Below are 24,699 nucleotides of genomic sequence, written 5' to 3' on the forward strand. Positions count from 1 at the left end.
TGGCCTTGGGCAACAAGGTTTGCCTGGTTAAACTTTAACAAATTATCCTTTTAGAGTAGCCTACACCTTGCTAACAAACCTTTTGTGCTGAAAAGTAAATGTGGTATTGTTAGACATTGTTCTCTTCAGCTGCAGACGATTTTGAACTGGCATCAGACAACACGGGTGTGCAGTAAAATCCCCTTTCAGTTGAGTGGATAATATTTTATGTTTAAGTAAGCTAAACCGTTCTGACGAAAAGTTCCTGCACATCGTTGCTTTTTATGGCCACTAAAATTGTTTGCCCGGATAGAAAAAAATTGGGCTTCATTGCAAGCTTTCTCTATTTCTTTTGTCCAAGTGCTGTGAGAGGTGCCTTCCAACTTACCCTTCACGGCTCGGGAAATCAATGTTTGTGCAGATGCTGAAAAAATAAAAAAACATGTGATACTTATGTTTGCCACGCCGTAGGTTACGCAAGTCATTTCATAGCCAGCTTCGAAAATATGCTACTGTTATTATTCATCATGCAAAAATCATCTAGTAGTACTTCGCTATTCATTAGTGATTGTTCCTGCACATGTAGTTCATCAGAGCAGTTACTCGTTAAGTGATGATGATGATATGTGGTGTTTAATGGCGCAAGGGCCAGGTTTGGCCAAAGAGCGCCATGACAAGTGGTGATGTTGACGATGTATTATGGAGATGTGACTTGGCTGTAAAGTGGCCTAAAAATTGTCGCTGTAAAGTGCGTAAAATCTACGTGCTATAAAATTATGGCGATGACTAATGATGAATACTATGAACACTAGAATGTATTGGGAAAAATGATGCCATGTACAAAATATGTGAGATGCTAAAATTTTCTAAGGGCACCACTGCCTCGTCAAAACCGTTGAACCCAAGGGACGAGAGGCATGTGCTATTCGAAACAACTATCACAGCGCTATCCTCTATAGAGAGGAGGCGCTACGAACGTATGGGCTAGTTACATGTAATACAACATCTTTCAGAAAACCTAGGACAGTGCTGGTGTCAAAGAGCGGTTCTGTACCGAGTAACATAACAGGATGAAGGGGGATGTGCTGCCGGTATGCTAGGGGAAAATGCTTCTTTCTTTCATATTCGGCTTCCCGACACTCCACCAGGACGTGGAGGACGGTCAGCCTCTCCCCGCATCTACCGCAGGTTGGAGGCTCGTTTCCAGTGAGTAAAAAGTTGTGCGTGCCAAATGTGTGTCCTATTCTTAGGCGACAGAATAGGACATCTGTCCGGCGTGACTTTGTTACAGGAGGCCAGAAACCTAATTTTGGCTTTATTACATGCAACTTATTATTTGTTTCCAGGTCCCACAATCGTTGCCAGTGATCTCGCAGTTTCCTTCTTAAGAAGGGTTTCAGGTCTGTGACAGGGACCGCAGCGGTAGAATTAACAGTGTGTGATGCAATTGATGTGGTCATCTGGTCGGCTAGAACATTACCCTGGATGCCCCTATGGCCAGGCACCCAGCATATGATCACATGGTGGTTTGATGCATATGCTTTACATAAGACGGAATAGAGTTCAATTATTATAGGATTTTTGTGCTTACAGAACGACATCAAAGACTTCACAACACTAAGGGAGTCCGTATATATAACTGATTTTTCGAGTTTTGATTTCCTTATATGCTTCACGGTCGACAATATTGCGTAGGCCTCAGCCGTGAAGATACTAGTTTCCGGATGCAGTAAATCGGATTCCGAGAAGGATGGACCGACGGCTGCATATGACACCCCCTCGCGTGACTTCGATGCGTCTGTGTAGAACTCAGTGCAGGAGTATTTGTACTGGAGTTCGCGGAAATGCATTTGGATTTCAATCTCTGGAGCATGCTTGGTGACTTCCACGAAAGATATATCACATTGTATGAGCTGCCACTCCCAAGGAGGTAGCAGCTTGGTTGGATGCATTAGGGGAAGCTCGAGGAGTGGAACGTGCATTTCTTCACTAAGCTCCCTCACACGCAGCGAGAAAGGCTGTCTTACGGAGGGACGGTTGCGAAAGAGCGTAGCATATGTCACGTCATTAACGGTATTAAAACAGGGATGTTCAGGATTTGAGTGTACTTTCAGTAAATATGTTTGGCTGATGTACGTTCTCTGGATATGAAGCGACCACTCATTCGATTCTGCATATAAACTTTGTACGGGACTCGTTCTGAAAGCTCCTGTGGCTAAACGGATACCTAGATGGTGGACCGGATCTAGCATCTTTAGCGCGCTCGGGGCTGCAGAATGGTAGATCACGGCACCATAATCTAATCGTGAACGGATCAGGCTCTTATAGAGATTAATTAGGCACTTCCTGTCACTACCCCACGATGTATGGGATAGAAGTTTCATTAGGTTCATTGTTTTCAGACATTTTTCTTTACCCCGCAGGGGCGTCTGCGTAAGCAGGCGTTTGGTGTGTTGCGCCACCACGTACCCGAGCACACGAGGGTTGGACCCTCCCGCGTGTAGCCGTGCGCGGCTTAGCCGTGTCTGGGGAAAGGGGGATCCTGGGGGTTGAGCCGATGCTGGGTGCTTGGACCTTTAAGGCCCCCCGGCGGAGGCAACACACCTCTTTGGCCTCTGCTTCACATAGACGGCACCCCCGGACTGACCCACCCGGGGGAAATCGGTAGTTGCCTTTTCCTGTCTCTCTCTCCCTATTACCTTCGTCTTTCTCTTACTTTCCACCTTTCCTGTCTCCTGCTCTCTTCTTTTTACTTCTTTTTTTCCTGGCGGCAAGGGTTAACCCAGTGTGGATAGCCAACCTTGGTTATTTCATATTTGGTTATAGTAGTAATGTACAGCTGGCGTTTGCAGGCCGTGTTTCACAGGTCCTGCAGCGTCCCCTTGTAGGACTCCACGGTGGGTGGCTGGCGTTACTGCCGAAATCTCACATATGTTTATGGCTACCTCCTTCCCTACACTCCCTGATCGCCCTCAGAAAAGAGGGCGCACCGATGAAGTATTCAAATTTTTTGGTCGGCAAAAAGAATCTTTCCCTCGTTTCCACGTTATCCATTCTGAAACACCAGCTAAACCAGTGCGAACAATTTCTCCATTTCTTGTATCGAAGTCCCTTACCGAAGTTTTTGGTCCAGGATATAAGGCGTCGAGGATGGCTAGTGGTGACCTCCTCCTGGAGCTCCGCGATCACAAACAATTTGAGAAACTGCCTAAACTTGTATCATTTGGGGAGACCCAAATAGTAGTAACCCCGCACCGCACGATGAATACCTCCCGCGGCGTTGTCTCAGACGATGATTTGCTGCAGCTCTCTGAGGCTGAACTCTTGGAGGGCTTCAGTGAACAAAATGTTATAAATGTCAAAAGAATCAAGATGAGGCGAGATGGTAAGGAACTTGCGACCAAACACCTAATACTCACCTTTAACTCAAGTGTCCTGCCCGAGTCCATCGAGGCCGGGTATATCAAGCTCCGTGTTCGTCCATACATCCCTAATCCCCTGCGTTGCTTCAAATGCCAGCGTTTCGGTCACAGCTCGCAGAGCTGCCGAGGCCGCCAAACCTGCGCTAAATGCAGTGCTAATGAGCACACTTCTGAATCGTGTGAAAACTCTCTCCACTGCGTAAACTGTGAAGGCGAGCACGCTGCATACTCGCGGTCGTGCCCGTCTTGGAAGAAAGAAAAGGAAATAGTTACGATTAAAGTTAAAGAAAACATAAGTTTCAAAGAAGCACGCAGGCGGGTATCTTTCCTGCCAAAGCACACCTTTGCCGAAGTGGCGCGTCAGGGGGCAGCGCCACAACGGCCTCCGGCGGCTGTCCGTCCCACACCCAGTGAGGCGGCAGTGACGCCATCCGCCCCCTCGGCGACTGCAGCTAACGCTGCTACGCCACCACAGCAGGCGGGGCCAACGACCACGAAGGTGGGCGCAGCCGAGGCTACCTTATCCTCCCCGGCCCCGTCCAGCGCTGGCAACAACCGGCGCAGCCAGATCCCTCAGGGAGCCCCACCGACCTCCGGGCTGGTGGGCGCAGGGATCTTGCCTTCCGAGGCAGGACCCTCACAGAAAACTCGCTCGCAAGAGCATGTGTCCAGCGCCTCCCAAGAGGCAATGGACACTACACATGTCCTCACGGCGCGCCAAGCGCCTAAGGAGCGGCAAAGCTCACTCGAACGCTCCAGAAAGGGCAAAACCCCGATTACAGGGCCTCGAAAGGGCTCTGTAATCTAAGACATCGTTCAGTTTCCGTACACACAGCACCAACTTACTTTAAAAATGGATACACAAATAATTCAGTGGAATGTCCGAGGTCTTCTTAGAAACCTAGATGATGTGCAGGAACTCATCCAAAAACACAATCCAAAAGTGCTGTGTTTACAGGAAACACACCTAAAATCCAAACACACAAATTTTCTCCGACAGTACATAACTTATCGCAAAGATCGCGATGATGCTGTCGCATCATCGGGTGGTGTCGCCATTGTTATCCATAAGAACATTGCGTGTCAACTTTTACAGCTAAAAACGCCTCTCGAAGCAGTGGCGGTCCGAGCTGTTCTTCTAAACAAACTCATCACCATTAGCTCTCTTTACATACCCCCACATTACCAATTAACGAAACACGAATTTCAATCTTATGTAGATCAATTGCCAGAACCTTATGTTGTTCTTGGCGATTTCAATGCGCATAGCACCTTGTGGGGAGACTCTCGCATCGATGCGCGAGGTCGTCTCGTTGAACAGTTCCTTTTTTCTTCTGGAGCGTGCATTCTAAATAGGAAAGAACCCACATATTACTCTCTTGCAAACAGATCCTTTTCGTCAATAGATCTTAGTATAGTCTCCGCGTCTATACTACCCGAACTCAACTGGGAAGTTACGAGCAATCCTTACGGGAGCGATCACTTCCCCGTACTGCTAAAAACATCTAAAGAAAATGAATTTCCCCCACAAGTTCCTAGGTGGAAGATAGATACAGCCGACTGGGAGAAATTTCGAAATCTATCTAGACTCTCATGGGCTGATATGTCTTCTCTAGAAATCGATGCCGCTGTGGAGTATTTTACAGCGTTCATAATAGATGCCGCATCTAAATGCATATCTGAAGGAAGCGGTTTGGGATGCAGACGGCGTGTCCCGTGGTGGAACGAGGAATGTAGGATTGCTCGTAAGAAACAGAACAAAGCGTGGGGGTTGCTACGCGCTTCCCCCACTGCAGAGAATCTTATCAACTTTAAGAAAGTAAAATCTCAAGGCAGGAGAACCCGCAGGCAGGCCAGAAGAGAAAGTTGGCAGAACTTTTTATCAAGTATAAACTCGTTTACAGATGAGGCGAAAGTCTGGAACCGCGTAAATAGAATTAGAGGGCGGCAAACATATTCACTCCCACTAGTAAATACACAGGGCGATACACTGAAAGATCAAGCCGACTCACTGGGGGAACACTTTGAGAGTGTATCAAGCTCAAATCATTATTCACAATCCTTCCTAAAATATAAACAAATCGAAGAATGCAAGCCACTCACCAATAAATGCCGACAGAATGAACCGTACAATTGCCCTTTTAGTGCTGCCGAGTTGAAAGCTGCCTTGAGCGCATGCAAGACCTCTGCACCGGGATCCGATAGAATCATGTATGCCATGCTCAAAAATTTACACAATGACACACAAGTAACACTACTTACACTCTTCAACACTATCTGGGACGCAGGGTACCTTCCAACGGCATGGAAAGAAGCCATTGTGGTCCCTGTTTTGAAACAAGGGAAAGACCCTTCTTCAGTGGCAAGTTACCGCCCGATAGCCCTCACAAGCTGCATGTGTAAGGTATTTGAAAAAATGATAAATCGGCGACTCATCCACTTCCTTGAACAAAACAAAATGCTTGATCCCTTTCAGTGTGGCTTCCGAGAAGGGCGCTGCACAACCGACCATCTTGTACGTATTGAAGGACATATTCGTGACGCGTTTGTACACAAACAGTTCTTCTTATCGATATTCCTCGATATGGAGAAGGCGTACGATACGACCTGGCGGTATGGAATCTTGAGAGATTTGTCAGAAATGGGCATTCATGGTAATATGCTAAACGTAATAAAAAGCTACCTGTCCAATCGTACCTTCCGGGTGAAAGTAGGCAATGTGCTGTCACGTCCTTTTGCACAAGAAACCGGTGTACCCCAGGGTGGCGTGCTCAGTTGCACACTCTTTATTGTTAAGATGACAACACTTCGTGCTTCCGTACCACCCGCCATCTTTTACTCTGTCTACGTGGACGACATTCAAATAGGTTTCAAATCCTGTAACCTCGCAGTGTGCGAAAGACAGGTGCAGCATGGTTTGAACAAGGTGTCAGGGTGGGCAGAGAAAAATGGATTCAAAATCAATCCCCATAAGAGTTCTTGTGTTTTGTTTACAAGGAAGAGAGGCCTGGTTCCGGATCCCTGCGTAGAAGTGTGTGGACAACAGATACCTGTAAACAAAGAACACAAATTTCTTGGTGTCATACTTGACTACAGACTCACTTTCATCCCACGCATTAAACATCTTAAAGAAAAATGTCTGAAAACAATGAACATAATGAAACTTCTATCCCAGACTACGTGGGGTAGTGACAGGAAGTGTTTAATGAATCTATATAAAAGCCTCATTCGATCGCGACTAGACTATGGTGCCGTCATTTATCACTCTGCCGCCCCGAGCGCACTAAAGATGCTAGACCCTGTTCACCATCTGGGTATCCGTTTAGCCACAGGAGCTTTCAGAACGAGTCCCGTACAAAGTTTATAGGCAGAATCGAATGAGTGGTCACTTCATATCCAGAGAACATACATCAGCCAAACATATTTTTTGAAAGTCCACTCTAATCCCGAACATCTCTGTTTTAACACCATTAATGATATGACATATGCTACACTATTTCGTAATCGTCCTTCCGTAAGACAGCCTTTCTCTCTGCGTGTGAGGGAGCTTAGTCATGAAATGCATGTTCCACTCCTCGAACTTCGCCTAATGCATCCAGCCAAGCTGCTACCTCCTTGGGAGTGGCAGCTGATACAATGTGATACATCTTTCATGGAAGTTACAAAAAACGCTCCAGAGATTGAAATCAAGATGCATTTCCGGGAACTCCAGTACAAATACTCCTGCACGGAGTTCTACACAGACGCATCGAAGTCACACGATGGCGTGTCTTATGCAGCCGTCGGTCCATCCTTCTCGGAATCCGACGTACTGCACCCGGAAACTAGTATCTTTACGGCTGAGGCCTACGCACTGCTGTCGGCCGTAAAGCATATAAATAAATCACAATTCCAGAAATCAGTTATATATACGGACTCCCTTAGTGTAGTGAAGGCCTTGATGGCATTCTCTAACCACAAAAATCCGGTAATTAACGAACTTTATTCTGCTCTGTGTAAAGCGTATATAGGTAATCAGCATGTCATCATATGCTGGGTGCCAGGTCATAGGGGCATCGAAGGTAACGTCCTTGCGGACCAGATGGCCACGTCAGTTGCATCGCATGCACTTAATCCTACTGCTTCGGTCCCTGTCACAGACCTGAAGCCTTTGTTAAGAAGGAAACTACGAAGCCACTGGCAACGCATGTGGGACGAAGAAATAAATAATAAACTCCATGTAATAAAGCCACAATTAGGTTTCTGGCCTCCTGTAACCAAATCCCGTCGGACAGATGTCCTATTCTGCCGTCTGAGAATAGGACACACTTTTGGCACACATAACTTTTTACTCACGGGAAACGAGCCTCCAACCTGTGGTAGATGCGGGGAGAGGCTGACCGTCCTCCACGTCCTACTGGAGTGTCGGGAAGCCGAATCCGAAAGAAAAAAACATTTTCTCTTAGCATACCGCCACCACATCCCCCTTCATCCTGTTATGTTACTTGGTCCAGAACCACTGTTTGACACCAACGCCGTCCTAGGTTTTTTGAAAGATGTCGTGTTGCATGTTATTAGCCCCACACGTTTGTAGCGCTTCCTCTCTCCAGAGGATGCCGCTGCGATAATTATTTTTAATAGCACATGCCTCTAGGCCCTTGTGGTTCAAGGGCTCTGGCGAGGCAGTAGTGCTGTAAGCAATTTAACATCTCGCATATTTTAAACATTGCATCAATCCTGTACGATGGATTTTAAAGTTCATAGTATTCGTCATCAGTCATCGCCATAATTTTATAGCACGTAGATTTTACGCACTTTACAGCGACTATTTTTAGGCCACTTTACAGCCAAGTCACATCTTCCATAATACATCCATAACACTACCACCAGTCATGGCGCTCTTTGGCCAAACCTGGCCCTTGCGCCACAAAACAACACACATCATCATCATTTTTCTTTAATATGTTTAATGTGGGGGACGAAAGTGAGTCTGTAGTCTAGTATAACACCTAGAAACTTGTGCTCTTTGTTTACGGGTATTTGTTGTCCACAAAGTTCTAAGCAAGGATCTGGGATCATTCCTCTCTTGTAAAAAGAACGCAAGAGCTTTTGTTAGGATTGATCTTAAATCCATTATTGTCTGCCCACATTGAGACTTTGTTCAGGCCATGCTGTACCTGCCTCTCGCAGACTGCGAGGTTACAAGATTTGAAAGCTATTTGTATATCGTCCACGTAGACAGAATAAAAGATTGCCGGTGGTAATGAAGCGCGAAGCGTGTTCATCTTCACGATGAAAAGTGTGCAGCTGAGCACGCCTCCTTGGGGTACACCCGTTTCTTGTATAAAAGGTCGTGATAGTACATTGCCGACTTTTACCCGGAAGGTACGACTGGACAGATAGCTTTCTATTAGGTTAAGCATATTTCCATGGATACCCATTTCTAACAAGTCTCTTAGGATTCCGTAACGCCACGTCGTATCGTACGCCTTCTCCATATCGAGGAATATGGATAAGAAGAATTGTTTGTGTACAAATGCGTCCCGGATATTTGCTTCTACACGTACAAGATGGTCAGTTGTGGAGCGTCCTTCTCGGAAGCCGCACTGATAAGGATCAAGAATTTTGCTCTGTTCAAGGAAAAAGATGAGTCGCCGATTTATCATTTTTTCGAACACCTTACAAATGCAACTTGTGAGGGCTATCGGGCGGTAACTTGCCACTGAGGAAGGGTCCTTGCCTTGTTTCAAAACAGGGATCACAATGGCTTCCTTCCATGCAGCTGGAAGGTACCCTGCATCCCAAATGGTGTTGAAAAGTGTGAGTAGTGTAACCTGCGTGTCATCGTGTAAGTGTTTGAGCATTTCATACATGATTCTATCAGATCCTGGTGCGGAGCTGTTGCATGCGCTCAAGGCCGCTTTCAACTCGGCAGCACTAAATGGGCAATTATAGGGTTCATTCTGTCGGCATTTATTGATGAGTGGCTTGCATTCTTCTATTTCTTTATATTTGTGGAATGATTGCGAATAATGATTTGAGCTTGACACACTTTCAAAGTGCTCCCCAAGTGAGTCTGCTTGTTCAAGTAGGGTATCGCCTTGTGTGTTTACCAGGGGGAGCGAATAAGTTTGTCGTCCTTTTATCCTGTTAACCCTGTTCCAGACTTTTGATGCCTGTGTATAAGAGTTGATGCCCGATAAAAACTTTTGCCAGCTTTCTCTTCTGGCCTGACGGCGGGTTCGCCTGCCTTGTGATTTTACTTTTTTAAAGTTAATAAGATTCTCCGCAGTGGGGGAGGCGCGTAGCAACCCCCACGCTTTGTTCTGATTTTTACGTGCGATCCTACAATCGTCGTTCCACCACGGAACACGCGGTTTGCACGACAGGCCATTTACTTGTGATATACATTTAGATGCGGCATCTATTATGAAGGCTGTAAAATATTCGACAGCAGCGTCAATTCCTAGCGAGGACATGTCATCCCACGAAATACAAGATAGAGTTCGGAATTTTTCCCAGTCGGCAGTGTCAATTTTCCACCTAGGAGCCTGTGGTGGATATTCCTTTACTTCAGGTGTTCTAAGCAGGATTGGGAAGTGGTCGCTTCCGTAAGGATTGTTCATAACTTCCCATACGAGTTCAGGCAGTATACACGGGGAGACAAGGCTGAGGTCAATTGATGAAAATGTTCTGTTGGCGAGAGAATAATATGTGGGTGCCTTCTTATTCAGCAGGCATGCACCAGAAGAGAATAGGAACTGTTCAACAAGACGACCTCGCGCATCTATACGAGAGTCACCCCACAGGCTGTTGTGCGCATTGAAATCCCCAAGTACAACGTAAGGTTCAGGCAATTCATCTATGAAGGACTGAAATTCATGTTTGCTTAGTTTGTAGTGTGGGGGTATATAAATTGAGCAAAAAGTGATAAGTTTGTTTAGCAGAACAGCTCGCACTGCCACTGCTTCAAGGGGCGTTCGTAGCTGTAAAGGTTGACATGCTATATTTTTATGGGTGAGAATCGCCACACCACCGGATGATGCGACGGCATCATCGCGGTCTTTGCGAAAAGTTATGTACTGTCGGAGAAAGTTTGTGTGTTTGGATTTTAAGTGTGTTTCCTGTAAACACAGCACTTTTGGATTGTGTTGGTGGATGATCTCCTGCACATCATCAAGGTTTCTAAGAAGACCTCGGACATTCCACTGAATTATTTGTGTATCCATTTTTAAAGTAAGTTGGTGCTGTGTGTACGGAAACTGAAATATGTCTTAGATTACAGAGCCCTTTCGAGGGCCTGTAACGGGAGTTTTGCCCTTTCTGGAGCGTTCGAGGGATCCTCGCCGCTCCTTAGGCGCTTGGGGTGCCTTGAGGTTAGGTGTAGTGTCCATTGCCTCGTGTGAGGCGCCGGACACGTGCTCTTGCGAGCGAGAAGTTATCAGGGAGAGTCCCGCCTTGGAGGGCAAGACCGCTGCACCCACCGGCCCGGAGGTCGATGGGGCTCCCTGGGGAATTTGGCTGCGCCGGCTGTTGCCAGCGCTGGAAGGGGCCGGGGTGGTTGGAGCAGTCTCAGCTGCGCCCAACTTCGGGGTAGAAGGTCCCTTCTGCTCGGTTGGCGGAGCAGCGCTAGCTGCAACCACCGTGGGGGCAGACGGCGTAACTGCCGGCTCACTGTTTGTGGGTCGGACAGGCGCCGGACGCCGTTGTGACGCTGCCCCCTGACGCGTCACTTCGGCAAAGCTTTTCTTTGGCAGGTATGCAACCCGCCTGCGTGCCTCCTTGAATGAGATATTTTCTTTCACTTTGATCGTTACTATTTCTTTTTCTTTCTTCCAGGATGGGCACGACCGTGAGTACGCGGCGTGCTCCCCATCACAGTTTACACACTGGAGAGCGTTCTCACAAGTTTCAGTGGTGTGTTCTGTGGCACTGCATTTAGCACAAGTTTGGCGGCCGCGGCAGCTCTGCGAGCTGTGGCCGAAGCGCTGACATTTGAAACAACGGAGTGGATTGGGCACGTAAGGCCTGACACGGAGCTTTATGTACCCGGCCTCGATTGATTCGGGCAGGAGACTTGAATTGAATGTGAGAATTAGGTGTTTGGTCGCAATTTCCTTACCATCCCGCCTCATCTTTATTCTTCTGACGTTGATCACATTTTGTTCGCTGAAGCCCTCCAGGAGTTCCGCTTCAGTCAGCTCAAGTAAATCATCATTTGACACAACACCACGGGTGGTGTTCATTGTACGGTGTGGGGTTACTGTTATGGGGGTCTCGCCAAATGAAACTAGTTGCGGTAGTTTCTCGTATTGTTTTATATCGCGGAGCTCCAAGAGGAGGTCGCCGCTTGCCATCCTCGACACCTTGTAACCTGGACCAAAAGCATCAGTCAGGGATTTTGAAACAAGGAATGGTGAAACGTTTCGGACTACTTTGTTTGGCTTTTCAGAATGAATAACGTGAAAGCGGGGAAAATTCTGGGTTTGACGTCCAAAAAACTTGAAAACATCTTCGGTGCGCCCTCGTTTCTGAGGGCGATCAGCAAGGGAGGGGAAAGAAGTTTCCATGAAAAATTGTATATGTTCGGCAACAGCGCCGACCGCCCACCACGGAGCCCAACGAGGGGACGCGGCAGAGCTTGCATACAAGTCTGCACGACGCCAGTCGTACGCCGTCACTATAACCGAATATGGTGTACCCAAGGTTGGATAGCCACACAGGGTTAACCCTTGCCGCCAGGAGAAAGGAAGTAAAAAGAAGAGAGAAGGAGACAGGAAAGGTAAAAAAGTGAGAGATAAAGACGAAGATTTGAGGAGGGAGAGACAGGAAAAGGCGACTGCCGATGTCCTCCAGGTGGGTCAGTCTGGAGGTGCCGTCTATGTGAAGCAGAGGCCAAAGGGGTGTGTTGCGTCCGCCGGGGGGCCTTAAAGGTCCAAACACCCAGCATCGGCTCAACCCCCAGGATCCCCTTTTCCTCAGACACGGCTAAGCCGCGCACGGCTACACGCGGGAGGGTCCAACCCTCGTGTGCTCGGGTACGTGGTGTCGCAACACACCAAACGCCTGCTGACGCAGACGCCCCTGCGGGGCTCGTTAAGTGTTTTGTTTATATTATGCAAAAGTGAGGATGTGGCCAACATATCAATACTTACGAAATACTTAGCTTTGCCATCGCATCATGTGTGCGTGTTGCTCTGAGTGTAACTGCATGACTATTGACACGTTCACATCGCCACTTATATAAAGGTTATTCATCAATCTTTGCAAAGTTATTTAAAATTCTTCCCTTTACATGGTCATAGTGTTTATTCTCTATGCACACCGCGCCATGACTTGTCTACTACTGTTGTACCTTGATGCCAAGCCATTCATTTCCCTCCATTGCAGTGCATTCAATGTACATTTTGCTTGCTAATTAGTTGACCAACTGTGTGTATGTAAAATAAAGAGCATCTTGTGTCTATAGGATGTATGCATGTGTTTTTTCCTTTGTAATTATTTTGTTCATATCCTGCTTGTAATTGACTGAAATTGAAGTAATAAAAGTAGACCAAAACAGTCATGCTGAGCTTACATCGGTTCTTGCATCACCGGGCCCATCAAAGACAACATCGCTTCGAAATGAACCCATTTCACTGCCGGCACGTCAGCCGCACCTGCTCCACTTCTCATAGAGTCCTTTATTTTGTTCCGATACTTCTGGAACGTCTCCTTCAAGTTTTTAAATTTGTTTTGTGCTGGCTTTCCTGCAAAGATTTCATTTTTTATTGACACATACATGCAGAGGTTTAGCATGCGGTCAAAGATGTAATTAGCCATTCACAAGTGAAATCGTAACACTTCCTATATCGGTATCATTGACGTTTACTGCATGCACTGTTATGCCAATTAATAATGTAGCAGTAGAATACTATGTGTGCAATATTAGGCTACACATTCACTGAAAAATATTTTCCTTCGAGAATATATATATATAAAAAAACAGATTAAATCAAAATACCATAGTGCGCAATGTATTTATATTGCCCTATGACTCGCCTGCCAAATGTCTCGTTCGACGCGCCGAAAGGCAGCATCGCGAACAGGCATCGCTACAATATCCATGCCCCTGTGCTGTTTAGATTCAGAGAATGTAAACAGTGCACTCGGCGCACATGTGCACTCGTCTGGCAGGCCGTCGATCAAAAACAAACGCGTTCGCTAGCCGAGCAACAAGCATTGCGACTTTTTTATGGACGACTTCAGAACGTTTTTGATACCCTAGCGCGAAGCTATAGCATCGCAATGCGCAGCTGGTACATGTAAATGATCAAGGAACAAAGATCGCAGAACACGCACTTACCACTCAACCCAAGCTCGCGACCGATCTTGTGCCACAAGTCGTCCTTTAGCACGTTGTCTTTGTGCTTCAAGTGGCGCTTATCGTAGAGGACTGGGTGGTTGCGCACCAGTTCGATGAACATTTCGGATGTGGATGTCGCGGCGGACTTCGATGACTGCGACGACTGCGACATGACGTGAGACTCGGCCGCCATCTTTGGAAGTTCTGTTTCGCGCTCCCCGATCGGTCAGCGCCGCGCGGCGGCGAGGCAATCCGGCGGCAGCTGCCACAAAAATCGGTCCGGGGGCGATCGGCGCGGAAGGGGCTATTCCGGCGGATTTCGCCGCCGCCGAACTGGGTTCCGCCGAACTGGGCGCCGCTCCAGACGCCGAATGTCTCAGTGTGAACGGGGCATTAGAGCGGAAGTACATCGTTTTCTCTGCAACTCTGAAGTGGCGCTGGTAGTCCGTACGTGAGTTTGTCGTTAATCTTGCGAGGCGCATGCATTCTTCCATGCGTGGACGGGAAAGTGCGGTACTGGCATGTCTGCACATGCGAGACGGTTTGCCTCCGAGTGCGGCCAAAACACGATGTTGTTGCCCCTCGAGAAGGCACCGTGGCGCGCACTTGTAGTTCGTGAAACGAGCCCCCGCAGGGGCGTCTGCGTAAGCAGGCGTTTGGTGTGTTGCGACACCACGTACCCGAGCACACGAGGGTTGGACCCTCCCGCGTGTAGCCGTGCGCGGCTTAGCCGTGTCCGGGGAAAAGGGGATCCTGGGGGTTGAGCCAATGCCGGGTGTTTGGACCTTTACGGCCCCTCGGCGGCGGCAACACACCCCTTTGGCCTCGGCTTCACGTAGACGGCACCCCCGGACTGACCCACCCGGGGGAAATCGGTAGTTGCCTTTTCCTGTCCTCTCCATCCTGCGTCTTTTTCTCTTCCTTTCAATCTTTCCTGTCTTCTCGTCTCTTCTATTTACTTCCAACTTTCCTGGCAGCGAGGGTTAACCTTGTGTGGGTGGCCAACCTTGGGTACTCTAGACTGGGTTATAGTGGCACCGTACAACTGGCGAGGGCTTGTCTTACTCGTAAGACTTGCTCCGTCCCCACGTTGGGCTCGGTGGTGGGCGGTTGGCACTGCTGCCGAAATCAAGACTTCTATATGGCTTCTAGCAAACCACTTTCCCTTGATCGCCCTCTAAAAAGAGGGCGCACCGATGCAACGTTTCAATTCTTTTTGAAGAACAATCAAGAACACTTCCCTAAATACCAAGTAATCCACAGCGAAGGCAACAAGAGCGTCCGTAAATTCTCCCCCTTCTTGGTGGCGAAATGCCTCGCAAACACTATAGGATCTGGCTACAAAGCTACAAAGATGTCGAATGGCGACCTGCTCCTTGAATTGAAGGATAAAACACAACACGATAAAATTAATGACTTCAAATGCATTGGCGATGTAGCAGTCACTGTGTCGGCACATCGAACCATGAACACGAGCCGTGGAGTAATCTCTGAAGACGACTTCTTAGACCTTAGTAACGATGAGCTGCTTGAAGGTTTCCAGGACCAAAGTGTGATCAAAGTAGAAAGAATCCAAATCCGGAGGAACAATGAACAACTTCCAACAAAGCACATAGTATTAACCTTTGGTACCAGTCTACTGCCTAGTACATTAGATGCAGGCTATATCAAAGTACGTGTTAGGCCGTACATCCCAAATCCTCGACGGTGCTTTAAGTGCCAGAGGTATGGGCATGGATCCCAGACGTGCCGAGGAAGGCAGACCTGCGCAAAATGCAGCTCGAACGATCACCGATCAGACACTTGCGACTCATCTCCACATTGCGTGAACTGTGATAGAAGCCATCCAGCCTACTCTAGAACATGCCCTAAATGGAAGAAAGAGAAAGAAATCATTGCATTGAAGGTCAAAGAAAATATAACATTTCACGAAGCAAGAAAACGTCTGTCGTACTTGAATCAGACGAGCTTTTCCGAGGTGGCGCGACGGGGGGCAGCGTCACAAATCCCTCGGGAGTCTACCGCGGTCACTGACAGTGGCCCGGTAATCACTCCGCCTGCCCCCCTGGTGGCTGCAGCAAGTGCTGCTCCATCAACATCGAATGTGGACCTGCCCACTCCAGTCCCGCAGGTCCCAAAGCTAATCCGAACTCCACGGCCTGGCACACGAGTTTCAGCGCCTAGTTCACGATCCTCCAGCACCTCGGAAAAGGTTATGGAGGTCGATCAAAAATCCCCGGCGTCATCGACGCCGAAAGATCAGCGCTCTCAAGAGCGCGCTAGGAGAGAGAAAATTACTGTAACTGCTCAAAGAAAGGGACCGGTAACCTAAACGGTTACCGCCCTAGTATACATATCGATCTATCTTTACCACGTGCTCTTGAACACAGACAACCAAAATCTTCCTCGATATGGCTACACAAATAATTCAATGGAATGCCAGGGGCCTATTTCGCAATCTAGATGATATCAAAGATCTACTAGCGGAATATCAGCCACGACTGTTCTGTGTTCAAGAAACACATTTAAACTCTACACACCAGAACTTCTTAAAACAGTACATAGTTTTCCGTAAAGATAGAAATAATGGTAATTCTTCTTCAGGTGGTGTTGCAATCATAGTCCAAAAGTCAGTTGCATGCCAGCATGTATCACTCCAGAGTTCATTTGAAGCAGTGGCTGTTCGGACTATATTGTTCAATCATCTTATAACGATTTGCTCCATATATATACCGCCTGATGAACGGTTTGACAAAGCAGAATTTGAAAAACTGATTGACCAACTTCCCGAACCCTATATAGTAATCGGAGACTTTAATGCTCACAGCACATTCTGGGGTGACTCAAGATGTGATGCGAGAGGACCGGCAATAGAAAACTTCCTTCTTTCTTCTGGAGCCTGTATATTTAACAAGGCAGATCCAACCTTTTACAGTTCCACACACAACACGTATTCATGCATAGATTTAGCAATAGGGTCAGCGTCACTTCTTACATACCTGGAATGGAGAGTCATCAGTAATCCATATGGGAGCGATCATTTCCCCACACTCCTAGAAACAACAAAGTGGCACGATGGACCAGCTTACCCCCAAAAATGGAGACTTCATGCAGCAGACTGGTCGAAATTTAGAAACGTAAGTAAACTGTGCCTAGAAGAAGTGGACCATCTAGGTGTAGAAGACCTGGCTAGCTACATCACTGAACACATCCTCTGTTCCGCTCGAAACTGCATACCTCAATCCTACACAGATAAAGTAAATCCAAAACCGTGGTGGAACAAAGAGTGTGAAACTGCAAAGAAACTCCAGAACAAAGCGTGGAGTAGATTCTCACACTACCCAACCACAGAAAATCTAATAGAATTTAAGCGGTGCAAGGCAAATGGCCGCCGTATTCGCCGAGTATCGAAAAGAGAAAGCTGGACACGCTACGTATCCTCCATAAACTCGTACACGGATGTTAGCAAGGTATATAACAGGGTACGTAAACGAAAAGGACAACGTTCAAATCCTTTTCCTCTCGTCAATGGCTCTGGCGAGTCAATAGAAGACCAAGCAAACACTCTTGGCGAGCACTTTGAGAGAGTATCAAGTTCGGAAAATTATTCCGAAATTTTCTTAAAACATAAAAGAATAGCTGAAAATATTCCTCTACATCCAAAAAAGACATCAGAAGGGTACAATAGACCATTAACGTTCCATGAACTCAAGCTTGCCCTAGGCTCTTGTGGTAGCTCGGCTCCAGGTTCTGACACAATAACATATGAAATAATCAAGAATCTACCTTATGAGACCATAAACTGCCTTTTAGGCCTTTACAATAAGATATTTGCTACTGGTCATATACCTTCATCTTGGAAAGAAGCAATAGTCCTACCAATACTCAAACACGGCAAAGACCCTTCCTTAGTTAACAGTTACAGACCTATTGCACTCACTAGCTGCTTACTTAAAGTATTTGAAAAGATGATTAACCGACGCCTTGTCTTCTTTTTGGAATATAATGGTATATTGGACCCTCGCCAATCTGGCTTCCGAAGAGCGAGGTCTACTACCGATAATCTAGTTCTCCTTGAATCATATATACGTGATGCATTTGTACACAGCCAATACTGTCTATCTGTATTCTTTGATCTTGAAAAGGCATACGATACTGCCTGGCGATATGGTATTCTGCGAGACCTGTCATCCTATGGAATTCGTGGTAGCATGCTGAACATTTTGCAAGATTACTTATCTCAAAGGAAGTTCCGCGTAAGAATTGGCAATGTATTATCGCGCACTTTTATTCAAGAAAACGGTGTACCACAGGGAGGTGTGCTAAGTTGCACACTTTTTATAATTAAAATGAACTCTCTCCGCTTTGTTATACCACTAGTGGTGTCTTATTCTGTCTATGTGGACGACATCCAAATCAGCTTTAAATCCTTCAACCTGTCCATATGTGAACGCCAGATCTAGTTGACTGTTAACCGTGTTAACCGTGTTAATCTCTTACTTTTTGACCTTTCCTGTCTTCTCCTCTCTTCCATTTACTTCATTCTCCTCGGCGGCAAGGGTTAACCTTGTGTGGATATCCTACCTTGGGTACACCATATTGGGTTATAGTGATGGCGTACGGCTGGTGTCGTGCAGGCTTGTACACAAGCTCTGCCGCGTCCCCTCGTTGGGCTCTGTGGTGGGCGGTCGGCGCTGTTGCCGAATCTTATATATTCTCATGGAAACTTCTTTCCCCAAACTTCCTGATCGCCCTCCGAAACGAGGGCGCACCGAAGATGTATTTCAGTTTTTCGGACACCAAATCCAGAGTTTTCCCCGGTTCCACGTCATTCACTCTGAAAAGCCAAACAAAACAGTGCGAAACACCTCACCATTCCTTGTCTCAAAGTCATTGACTGATGTTTTTGGACCAGGTTACAAGGTGTCGAGGATGGCAAGTGGCGACCTCCTCTTGGAGCTCCGCGACGTAAAACATGAGAAATTACCGAAACTAGTGTCCTTCGGGGAGACCCCTATAACAGTAACGCCCCACCGTACAATGAACACCACCCGCGGTGTTGTTTCCGATGATGATCTGCTTGAGCTGACTGAAGCAGAACTCTTGGAGGGCTTCAGTGAGCAAAATGTTATCAATGTTAGAAGAATAAAGATCAGGCGAGATGGTAAAGAGATTCAGATGAAGCACTTAATAATCACCTTTGGTTCAAGTGTCCTGCCCGAGTCAATCGAGGCCGGGTACATCAAGCTCCGTGTTAGGCCATACGTGCCCAACCCACCCCGTTGTTTCAAATGCCAGCGCTTTGGCCACAGCTCGCAGAGCTGCCGAGGCCGCCAAACTTGTGCTAAATGTAGTGCCCACGAACACACACCTGAAGCTTGTGAGAATCCTCTCCACTGTGTGAACTGTGACGGGCAGCACGCCGCATACTCGCGGTCGTGCCCCTCCTGGAAGAAGGAAAAAGAAATCGTAACGATCAAAGTCAAAGAGAACATTTCATTCAAAGAGGCACGTACCTGCCCAAGAAAGCCTTTGCCGATGTGGCGCGTCAGGGGGCAGCGTCACAACGGTCTCCGACGGCTGTCCGACCCACAAGCAGTGAGTCGGCAGCTACGCCATCTGCCCCCGCGGCGGTTGCAGCTAGCGCTGCTCCGCAAAACCCAGCAGACGGGGCCATCGACCCCGAAGGTGGGCGCAGCCGAAGCTGCCCCAACCTCCGAGACCCCTTCCAGCGCTGGCAACGGCCAGCGCAGACAAATCCCTCAGGGAGCCCCATCGACCTCCGGGCTGGTGGGCACAGGAGTCTTGCCTTCCGGGGCAGGACTCTCTCGGAGAACCTCTCGCTCGCGAGAGCGCTTGTCTGGCGTCTCACAGGAGGCAATGGACACTACACCTGTCCCCAAGGCGCACAAAACGCCTAAGGAGCGTCGAGACTCGCTCGAACGCTTCAGAAAGAACAAAACACCTATTACAGGGCCTCGAAAGCGCTCTGTAATTTAAGGCATCCCTTCCGTTTCCGTAAACACAGCACCTATATTTCTTTAAATATGGATACACAAATCATTCAATAGAATGTCAGAGGTCTTCTTAGGAATCTTGATGATGTGCAAGAACTGATCCATACACACAATCCAAAAGTGCTGTTTACAGGAAACACACTTAAAATCAAAATACACAAACTTTCTTCGACAATATGTTACTTTTCGGAAAGATCGCGATGATGCTGTCGCATCATCGGGCGGTGTCGCCATTGTTATCCATAAGAGCATTGCGTGTCAACGTTTACAGCTACAAACGCTTCTCGAAGCAGTGGCGGTTCGAGCTGTTCTCCTAAACAAACTCATCACCATTAGCTCTCTTCACATACCCACACATTATAAATTAACGAAACATGAATTTCAATCCTATATCGATCAATTGCCAGAACCTTATGTTGTTCTTGGCGGTTTCAATGCGCATAGCACCTTGTGGGGAGACTCTCGCATCGATGCGCGAGGTCCTCTCGTTGAACAGTTTCTTTTTTCTTCTGGAGCGTGCCTTCTAAATAAGAAAGAACCCACATATTGCTCTCTTGCAAACAGATCCTCTTCGTCAATAGATCTTAATATAGTTTCCGCGTCTATACTGCCTGAACTCAAATGGGAACTTAGGAGCAATCCTTACGGGAGCGATCACTTCCCCGTACTGCTAAGAACATCTAAAGAAAATGAATTTCCCCCACAAGTTCCTAGGTCGAAGATAGATACAGCCGACTGGGAGAAATTTCGAAATCTATCTAGAATCTCATGGGATGATATGTCTTCTCTAGAAATCGATGCTGCTGTGGAGTATTTTACAGCGTTCATAATAGATGCCGCATCTAAATGCATATCTGAAGGAAGTGGTTTGGCATGCAGACGGCGTGTCCCGTGGTGGAACGGTGAATGTAGGATTTCTCGTAAGAAACAGAACAAAGCGTGGGGGTTGCTACGCGCTTCCCCCACTGCAGAGAATCTTATCAACTTTAAGAAAGAAAAATCTCAAGGCAGGAGAACCCGCTGGCAGGCCAGAAGAGAAAGTTGGCAGAACTTTTTATCAAGTATTAACACGTTTACAGATGACGCGAAAGTCTGGAACCGCGTAAATAGAATTAGAGGGTGGCAAACATATTCACTCCCTCTAGTGAATACACAGGGCGATACACTGAGAGATCAGGCCGACTCACTGGGGTAACACTTTGAGAGTGTATCAAGCTCAAACCATTATTCACAATCCTTCCTAAAATATAAACAAATAGAAGAGTGCAAGCCACCCATCAATAAATGCCGACATAATGAACCGTACAATTGCCCTTTTAGGGCTGCCGAGTTGAAAGCTGCCTTGAGCGCATGCAAGACCTCTGCACTGGGATCCGATAGAATCATGTATGAAATGCTCAAAAACTTACACAATGACACGCAAGTAACACTACTTACACTCTTCAACACTATTTGGGACGCAGGGTACCTTCCAACGGCATGGAAAGAAGCCATTGTTGTCCCTGTTTTGAAACAAGGGAAAGACCCTTCTTCAGTGGCAAGTTACCGCCCGATAGCCCTCACAAACTGCACGTGTAAGGTATTTGAAAAAATGATAAGTCGGCCACTCATCCATTTCCTTCAACAAAACAAAATACTTGATCCCTTTCAGTGTGGCTTCCGAGAAGGGCGCTGCACAACCGACCATCTTGTACGTATGGAAGGACATATTCGTGACGCGTTTGTACACAAACAGTTCTTCTTATCGATATTCCTCGATATGGAGAAGGCGTACGATACGACCTGGCGCTACGGAATCTTGAGAGATTTGTCAGAAACGGGCATTCATGGTAATATGCTAAACGTAATAAAAAGCTACGTGTCCAATCGTACTTTCCACGTGAAAGTAGGCAAAGTGCTGTCACGTCCTTTTGCACAAGAAACCGGTGTACCCCAGGGTGGTGTGCTCAGTTGCACACTCTTTATTGTTAAGATGACAACACTTCGTGCTTCCCCGTAGGGGCGTCTGCGTCAGCAGGCGTTTGGTGGGTTGCGACACCACGGACCCGAGCACACGAGGGTTGGCCCCTCCCGCGTGTAGCCGTGCGCGGCTTAGCCGTGTCTGGGGAAAGGGGGATCCTGGGGGTTGAGCCAATGCTGGGTGTCTGGACCTTTAAGGCCCCCCGGCGGAGGCAACACACCCCTTTGGCCTCTGCTTCACATGAACGGCACCCCCACACTGACCCACCCGGGGGAAATCGGTAGTTGCCTTTTCCTGTCTCTCTCTCCCTCCAGCCTTCGTCTTTCTCTCACTTTTCATCTTTCCTGTCTTCTCCTTCCTTCCGCTTACTTCCAAATTTTCCAGGCAGCAAGGGTTAACCTTGTGTGATTAGCGAATCTAGGATATTTCATATTTGGTTATAGTGATGACGTACAGCTGGCGTTTACAGGACCTGTTATTACAGTCCCTGTAGCGTCCCTTTGTAGGACTCCATGGTGGGTGGCTGCCGTTATTGCCGAAAATTTCATTCCTCTATGGCAACATCCTTCCCTCCGCTTCCTGATCGCCCCCAGAAAAGAGGGCGCACCGATGAACTGTTCCAGTTTTTTGGGCGGCAAAAATAATCTTTCCCTCGTTTTCACGTGATCCACTCTGAAATACCAGATAAACCAGTAAGAACTATCTCACCCTTCCTTGTTTCCAAGTCATTGACTGATGTTTTTGGTCCTGGATATGAGGCGTCGAGGATGGCAAGCGGGGATCTCCTCTTGGAGCTCCGCGATCAAAAACAATATGAAAAATTGTCAACACTAGTTTCATTTGGGGAAACCCAAATAATTATAACCCCGCACCGCACGATGAACACCACCCGTGGTGTTGTCTCTGACGATGACTTGATGGAGCTCACTGAGGCTGAACTCTTGGAGGGCTTCAGTAACCAGAATGTTAATAATGTTAAACGAATGAAGATGAGGCGAGATGGAAAAGAGATCAAAACGAAACACCTGATACTCACATCCGGCTCAAGTGTCCTTCCCGAGTTCATCGAGGCTGGTTATATCAAACTTCATGTTCGGCCATACGTTCCCAATCCTCTCAGATGTTTTAAGTGCCAACGTTTCGGCCACAGTTCACAGAACTGTCGAGGCCGGCTGACTTGTTCCAAGTGCAGTGACAAAGAACACTCCTCCGAAACATGCCAGAACACTCCACATTGTGTCAACTGTGATGGCGAGCATGCCGCATACTCGCGGTCCTGCCCGTCCTGGAAAAAAGAAAAAGAAATTGTGGCCATAAAAGTAAAAGAAAATATCACTTTCAAAGAGGCACGCAGGCGGGTTTCATACCTGCCCAAGAAAAGCTTTGCCGATGTGACGCGTCAGGGGGCAGCGACACAAAGGCTTCCAGCGGCTGTCCGACCAACAGTCAGTGAGTCGGCAGTTACGCCATCTGCCCCCGTTGTGGTTGCAGCTAGTGCTGCTCCGTCAACCGAGGAGAGGGGACCATCGACCCCGAAGGTGGGCGCAGCCGAGGCTGCCCCAACCTCCCCGGCCCCTTCCAGCGCTGGCAACAGCCGGCGCAGCCAAATCCCGCAGGGTGCCCCACCGACCTCTGGGCTGGTGGGCGCAGGGGTCTTGCACTCCAAGGCAGGACCCTCTCTTGTAACCTCTCTCTCGCAAGAGCACGTGTCCGGCGCCTCACAAGAGGCAATGGACACTACACCTGCCCTCAAGGCACACCAACCGCCTAAGGAGCGGCGAGGCTCCCTCGAACGCTCCAGAAAGGGCAGAACTCCCGTTACATGGCCTCGAAAGGGCTCTCTAATGTAATCTCTGTAATCTCCATAATCACTACTTGTTTCTTTACACACAGCACTTAATAACTTCCAATATGGATACACAAATAATTCAATGGAACGTCAGAGGTCTTCTCAGAAACCTTGATGATGTGCAAGAACTGTGGTGGTATTCTGTAGGAGTCCACCTAGTGGACTGTCCATTTCGGCTGCTGCTGATTGGCTGGGGCCGCTCGTCTCCTCCTCGCTCGTACAGCTGCATCCAATCAGCAGCAGCGGAAATGGACAGTCCACTAGGTGGACTCTTACAGAATAACCCCCCTGATCCACAAACACAATCCAAAAGTTCTGTGTTTACAGGAAACACACTTAAAATCTATACACACAAACTTTCTCCGAAAGTATGTTACGTTTCGCAAAGACCGCGAGGATGCTGTGGCATCATCTGGCGTCGTAGCCATTATTGCTGACAGAACTGTAGCGTGTCAGCATTTAAAGCTCCAAACGGCCATTGAGGCAGTGGCCGTTCGAGCCGTACTTTCAAATAAACTCATAACCATCTGCTCCTTGTATATATCACCACAATATCACCTTCACAGACGAGACATAGAATCATTAATAGATGAGCTCCCGGAGCCCTATCTGGTTCTTGGGGATTTTAATGCACATAGCAGTTTGTGGGGCGATTCACGCTGTGATGCGCGAGGCCGCGTCATTGAACAGCTGCTTTTTTCTTCTGGAGCATGTCTCTTAAATACAAAGGAGCCTACGTATTTTGACCTTGCTAACAAGTCATATTCTGCCATAGATTTTAGCATTTTATCGCCGACACTTTTACCTTATTTTAAATGGAGTGTGCTTAATAACCCGTATGGCAGTGACCACTTTCCCATAATCTTAAGTACGACGGAGCAAGATCAACTTATCCCGCAGGTCCCCCGGTGGAAGGTTGAATCAGCCGATTGGGAACGGTACCGAGATCTTACTCATATGACGTGGACTGAGATGTCCGGTGTAGCCTTAGATGATGCTATCACATATTTTACAGCTTTTATACTAGATGCCGCCTCTAAGTGTATTACCCAAGCGAGCGGCACTGGTTCTAAGCGGCGTGTTCCCTGGTGGAACGATGCATGTAGGCAAGCGCGGAGGAACCAGAACAAAGCATGGGCGCTGCTTCG

At 47.7% G+C, this 24,699-nt stretch overlaps 1 protein-coding gene across 1 annotated transcript in view; it reads left to right on the forward strand.

The window, feature by feature from the left end:
- Positions 1 to 24,699, forward strand: part of LOC135909576 (uncharacterized) — a 71,707-nt gene that overhangs the window by 12,718 nt on the left and 34,290 nt on the right. The window lies entirely within an intron of this gene.

This window comes from Dermacentor albipictus, chromosome 7 (assembly GCF_038994185.2).
Source record: "Dermacentor albipictus isolate Rhodes 1998 colony chromosome 7, USDA_Dalb.pri_finalv2, whole genome shotgun sequence".
Taxonomy (NCBI): Eukaryota; Metazoa; Arthropoda; class Arachnida; order Ixodida; family Ixodidae; genus Dermacentor; species Dermacentor albipictus.